Consider the following 7,500-nt stretch of genomic DNA (forward strand, 5'->3'; position numbering starts at 1 on the left):
TATATATATATATATATATATATTCTAAAAGCGGCAGTGTATTATTTATGCTGAACTTTAAAAGGTCAGTCATAAATAGTGAATTACGTCCCGCGCTGAATTCCGTAAAAAAAAAAAAAAATTAAATATATAAGACATGATATATGATGCACTGTTTTCTTACACCCCACTCTTGCTCAAAAAATATTTGACCGAGTGATACTGAATTAACTTTGTTATGAATGAGTACTGCGCAATGAGCTAAGATAATGACAAGACCAGAAAAAAGGGATAGCTGGAACACAACATCAAAGTTTACGTTACTGATACTGAGCATGGTTAATATCTACAAAATATGACACCGTTAATTCCATTGTTTCTGAATTCATAGTATTGGCAGTCAAGATCACCAACTTATAAAACATCAAGGTAATTGTGGCATCATTTCTGAAATCAATCATTTTGGCGATGATGTAATTTTAATTTCGAAGTTACTACACAAGTGTAAAGATTGATTAGTGTGTTTTGGTGAGTTTAAAGTATTGGATGGGCTTACTACCTGGGATGACAACCTTAGCAACGATATCTCATTGCAACCAACAAACAGGTTTCTACGGCACTAAAAACAACTTCAGATAATTGTGGTTGCACTGACACGGTAGCTGGATTTAAGTTATTCAGATATCATTAAACAAACTTTTATACGAAGCTGAATATCTGCTCTCTCTCTCTCTCTCTCTCTCTCTCTCTCTCTCTCTCTCTCTCTCTCTCTGGTGCAGGAGTCACTGCATAATTTTATTCATTTACCCAAGTTATCACAACCACTTGAATATTATTCAATTATGGGGATGCTCGTAAGAGCAAGATCTCGTGCTAACATGAAGCTAACTTTCCACCAAAGAGACCATAATTAGATGGTGAATCAGATACGTCAGTTTAATACTTAAAAAATGGATTTATACTTTTTCCTTAAATTCATATCCATATAATAAATCAAGCCTGAAGTAAGGGGGTGAGTGTGTGAGTGGTTGCTCAGGTTGTTTTGGGAACAGATATTGTAGGATATATTATAGAAGTCAACATAACTTCGCACAAAAAAATATTGTTTATATAAGGTCAAGTAGCCACAGTATTTGTAGGTAGGAAAGGAGCCATAAAAACATAAAGGGGCAAAATTAATGATGCAAAATGAGCCAGTAATTCCCTTCTCGCTAACTGCATGCCAGGCAAATCAACTACAATATATAATTACCATAACGGTAATAGTATTTCATCACTAGTCTTAAACTTCATGGTCCATTTCACTTTTTACGTCAATACCACTGATGACTGTTCGCTTATTATTATTTAATATATTATCACATTATTAGACAATTAACGCGGAACCGTGAATTCATGTCTCTGGAGAGGAATAATTTGACCACCATATTTTCCCCTCTTTGCTTCATAAAGAATATAAAAAGATAAAGTATATTCCTTCCACCATTAAGGGCAACCGGTCTTTCATCAACCGGGTCTTGAGCAAAGACCTCGCCAGCAAAAGTTCCTCTTTTAACAAGCTCTTGCTTTGTTACCCACTTCATATGAGATTTCCATAATATAGTATTTCCATAAAAGGGCACGGTCCTTTTGAATTTTTCATCTCAGGTTTTTCAAGTTGTTTCATTCAGTTAACAATGCTCCCGCACTGACACCTTTCCAACAAACCCAGTGCTGTGGTAATGCCTGAAACTGACCGTTTATGCATCATATCATTTGATGAAATGTAGTGTTGCTCAAGTGTGGTCATATGATAAGGGAAAAGATATTTTATTCCTCCCAAAAACCGGGTTCAGTGTGTGTCATGATTCGGGGGTTAGTTAAGTAGTGGAAGCAATTAATATGCAATGATTTCAACTGTGATATAACTAAAAGATATTTTGTTTCATATCGTAAGGAGGGTTGAAGCAGCAGGGTATATATATTGTTCTTAGTATGGTAAATGATCTGGACCCTACAAATGTAAAAATTATGTAACAATAATAGTACAGGGATTCAAAATTCCTCATTCACAAATCCATCTAGTATTGACAGGGAAGTGTATGTATTTGCTGACGCCCCACATCTCATCAAATTAGTACGAAATAATTTTCTAGACTCTAGATTTCAACTGTCAAATGAGAAACGTGACCTGACTGGATGTGTTAGAGAGCTTATCATGAAAAGTGTGAGTGACCTGGAGACAACACGTCGCTTATCTGATAAACATTAGTTAGTGTTGGTGTTAAAAGAATGACTGAAAGGCTTGCAGTTAAACTGCTGTCTGAGACTCCTGAGGCTTTGAAATACTTTGGAGAAAGAGGACTTTTTACTTGTCAGTTCATTCACCTGTGCGACTCATGGTTTGATCTGAAGAATTCCAGAGTGCCCTTTGATAAAAGTCATCCAGACATGCATCTGGACTTTATCTTGAACAACAAAAAACACATTAAACCGTATGGTAGATACTGCAAAGTCAATGAAAGTCATTGGCAGTAAGTGCATGTATCAATTTCAGAAAGGACTTGTTGTATCATCGGAGTCTTTACATGAACTTTATGAAATGATCAAGTCAAGTCAGAGTATAGCGTTTCATGCACATTAACATACATGCTAAACCAGGATGGATTGGAGCATCTGTCTGCTAGTCTCAGACAAAAATGCGCTGCTTATGAACATCCTTCGCCTGTACCTTTAAACATAGAATTAGGTCGCATCTATTAGGATAAGAAAGCCAGTTAGCTGCAGAGAACTGCGATACTGAATTGAAAAATGAGGATAGAAGTATGTTACATGACATATCTAAGTGTTCAAGTAATAGCTTACATGCAGATGATTACGACTGGGACAGCTTGAACCAAGAACTGTCTATATCTGCTATGCTGTTTGCCTCTCTTGATTCTGACAACCTAGAGATGGATGATATAGCAGATAAAGACTGTGATGATGCTATACACCCCTCAGAACTGGAAAACGAGATGAAAACAGAAAGGCCGCGTTATCTTAGTGGATATATAGCTTTCAGATTTCCAAAGTTCCAATATCTTGGTTCCCATATAAAACCAGAGAAAGGGACATGGACAGAGAGAGCTAGCTGGAGTCAGGTAAAAGGTTTAATGACACCAAGTGATTTCTTCTTCAGTGAACTTCGAAAAATTGAAAGACTTACTGTTTGCTACCACGGAGAGAAATCACTGAAACCTGGCGCTGCCAGAATCTTAAATTCTTACATGTATCACTGTGCCACAATTTTTTTCCAGAATATGAGTCCTAAACAGAAACATCTTCTGTGAGAGAAGTCAAGAGAGAAAATATGCAAAACTAATAAAATAGCTACTCTCATAAAGCTGTAAAAAGTTTTCCTTGTTTTCGCGTTTCTCTGTGTACTTTTATTATATAGCACAAAATTCAAACAGATTTCTTTATCTTTTTTTATATTGAATGGTGTGGATTACTGATGATAATTAAGACTGTCATAATATCAATCCATCTATCTCTCTGTCTATATATCTAGGTTCATAACTCTTTTCACCTTGGGAGACACATCTGGCCCGGATTAACACGGTACGCCCACTGCATTAGCTAAATGACAATAAAAAGATATGCAGGATTATACATATCCTCTGGCTCAGCATTACCTGGATATTAACAGGGACCTCTCTCATCTAAGGTCGTGAAAGAGAGAGAATGTGTGGAGGAATATTTGCCACAGTGACCTTTCATTTCCTTGTTTCCTTCTATGGTAGTTCTTCGTTGGACAGGTCGGTACCGTTCTCAGCTAGCACCCTGCTGGCCCACTTTCGAGTCTCCGACCGGCCAATGAAGAATCAGAGGAATTTATTTCTGGTGACAGAAATTCATTTCTCGTTGTAATGTGGTTCGGATTCCACAATAAGCTAAGGTCCCGTTGCTAGGTAACCAATTGGTTCTTAGCCACCTAAAATAAATCTAATCCTTCGGGACAGCCCTAGGAGAGCTGTTAATCAGCTCAGTGGTCTGGTTAAACTAAGCTACACTTAACTTTTTTTCCTTCTATGGTAAGCTTCCAGGCTTCCAGCCTACGTCACAAAACTGTGCAGTAGCGCCGCGACGGACTAACATGCTGTACTCTGTTAATCCAGAATGCTGCTCTTCGTAACGGGGAAAACGCTCCAGGCACAATATTATATATAAATACTATTTAATCAAATAAGCCTATCCATTCCCATACACACAAACAGGCATGTAACCTAATTATCAACTGGTTACTTGCTATTTCGTTATTCTGAAAACTGCCAGACAAGAATACGATCGTTTTGGCTAAGTAGATATTCCGTAAGGTAATTTTACACAATTACCAGGACTTGTTCTTCTGTTTTCGAACTGATCGGAAACTCCGCAAAATTAGTAAATTTTGCCCCCCCCCCTCCAATTTAACCCACACACAGCTACGCGAACATAATTTGTGCATGTGTGTGTGTGTGTGTGTGTGTGTGTGTGTGCACAGTGTACTTACGAGAATGAAAACTACTACTATTATTAAGTTTTGTCTTCAGTTACACCGACGTTAGCCAAACGAGCGATTTTTAACGACCGATCACCTTCTCGTCAATGTCGAATTGCTCGTTTCACATCCGTCTTCCGAGAACTTAATGTCGCAGCCCTGAATTAATTACCCGAGACAAAGGGATTCTAATTCAGGTAATTCATCATAGATCTAAATCACCAGATTGGCACCTGGGCTCCAAACCTTAAGACACACCGCTCGCCCTCCCCAATCCATGCCACCCCCCCCCCAAATCCTCAGCATCACCTACCCCATCCACCCAATCTCCCTCCGTCCCCAAATCCGATTCCACCTTCGTTTGCCTGGTCATTCGCCCAATCAATTTATAATGATGCTCTCCTGAACTTTAATCTTTTGTGCTTGATTAAGAATGAAATATGGAATGAACTTTGCTTGTCAGAGATAAAAAGATCGCTGTGTTTTTCATGCTGGGATATGGAGATTTTTGAGCTGGTTTAGCAGAAAGGTTAAAGGAGGAGGAATAAGTATTTGATCATTATATTTCTAATTCGTCCTAAGACAATTTCCTCGAAAGACTGCGACCGAGTATGGCAAACGTAAACACAATATATAATATATATACTATATAATATATATATATATATATATATATATATATATATATATATATATATATATATATATATATATATATATATATATATATATAAGCTTCGAATCCCACAGGAAGAAGGTCTTTCTCCTGTGGAATTCAACTTATACACTGAAGTCACGTGCATCTACTGTGATTTTTAAGCATATATATATATATATATATATATATATATATATATATATATATATATATATATATATATATATATATATATATATATATATATATATATATATTAGCTAAGGACCACAAACTTTAATTCATTCCTACTGATTTTCATTCATTTAAGGATAACAAACCAGGAAAGCTGTTAAGGAATGGCATTAAAAACAACCAAATTCAGAACATTAAAATATAATGGAGATTTTATAGTAAACGTATATTTTTTTGTATCATGTTACACGTTTAGTATATACTTTTAGGGTTCCGAAAAACACTTATTACCATTTCCAGGTGGCAACTGAATAAAACTGTACCAAGAACATGAATGAGGCTTCAACAAACTATATTATAACGGATTTGGAAACTAAAATGATATGGCTTACAGTCCATTCACTTCCAGAAGTTGAAATTGTCTGCTTTCCTCTGCGGTTCCTCATTCACTTACTTGACCTGCTGGTCGTGACCGAGCTTGATCTGTTCATCCATGTCCGTCTTGTTGTCTTCATAACACAGAATTCATTTAGAGTATTATTATTCAAAAAACGTAATAATTTACACGGAAAAAGCCTAAAAGGTACTTTATTTTAAGGCATGCTTCCTCAAAACATAATGCAAATGTGCTAAAAGTAAAATAAAAACGGGACAAAAAACAAGAAAATCGAAACAAAGTTCAAGGATACCAAATGGGCAATAGCATCGATCTGTGACGAAATAAAATTTTAAGATTATAGCACACCCAGTCTCTTATTATTTCCCCATGTTTTTTTCAAAAGAAAAGCATATCAGGTTTTCGAAATCTCCATGATAAGCAGAATAACTAATTAGCGAACAAATTGCATAACGGACATGAAAATATTCTGAAAACGTCAAATATATGTAAATATATTGTGTATATATATATATATATATATATATATATATATATATATATATATATATATATATATATATATATATATATATATATATATATAGTTACAGAAGCTATTATGAGACATCCATTCAGATAGCACGAAGATTAACTTTTGGCATATATATACATATATATATATATATATATATATATATATATATATATATATATATATATATATATATATATATATATATATATATATATATGTGTGTGTGTGTGTGTGTGTGTGTGTGTGTGTGTGTGTGTGTGTGTGTGTGTCAACATTCGGTCTCAGATGTTAGGACACCTGCCTCACCAAGGCTCAATTCTTCTGTAGGCCCGGACAACTTTTAGCACACACTGCTTAATCTTTATGCCTTTGTTGACCTACGTTGTGAATAAGGTACATAAAAGTTGGTCGAATATAGCGAGTCTTAAACTGCTGTATCGTGGATGAACCCACTGTACAGAAAACTTCCCCAGCGTGAGCCACTTCAAGTACCCAATCAGAAAGGTTATGCGAAGAACTTGGAAACCCTCCGCACACCCTGCTGTTAGTTGTGAAGGTATGAGCATGGAATAATGGTTTTTACTTCAATTTGATGGAGCTGTAAGTAAAGAAATACATTATAATATACCTAAAGCAGACTTACAGCTTCTTAGGGCATTTCTAAAATTTATTATTATACTAATGTCAATATTCTTATCCATCAAAAATTTTGTAACGGTTTGACCACGTGGAGAGAATGGAGGGCAATTACTGGGATGTAACAAACCTTAACACCGGTAGTTTTCGGGAGACCGTGTCGTCAAAGGCTGGAGGACTAGGGAATGGGACTTAATAAATTATCCTCATCATATCCCTCGTTAATTTTCAGGGTAACCTATCAACCCTCATTCAGTCCATCTGCGGATCCCATCTAATAGTTACTTTACAGCTAAAATTTTCTTGAATAATTTGCTCTTTCGAGTCATCGCTGTTTTTGAATAGATGGGTCTTTGGTTTTTTCTTAAATGTCACTACGTTTCGGGTATCGTTAATTCTTGGGGCAACTTACTGAAAAGTCATGTACGTGTTTCAAGGTTCTTTTCCAATATGTTCGTCACATATTGCTTTCATTAATCTATTTTCGTCCACGCTTTTGGTGGTATATTTCCATGGGAGATTTTTTCCATATTTTGGTGTTTATTTTTCGTCGCATCGTACGTCCAAATGAAAATTTTATACTAAATTCCTCCTTTGAATAATTAGCAAATGAAGCTCAATACGGATAGGATTCACTA

Source organism: Macrobrachium rosenbergii, chromosome 18 (genome assembly GCF_040412425.1).
Source record: "Macrobrachium rosenbergii isolate ZJJX-2024 chromosome 18, ASM4041242v1, whole genome shotgun sequence".
In the NCBI taxonomy this organism is placed as follows: Eukaryota; Metazoa; Arthropoda; class Malacostraca; order Decapoda; family Palaemonidae; genus Macrobrachium; species Macrobrachium rosenbergii.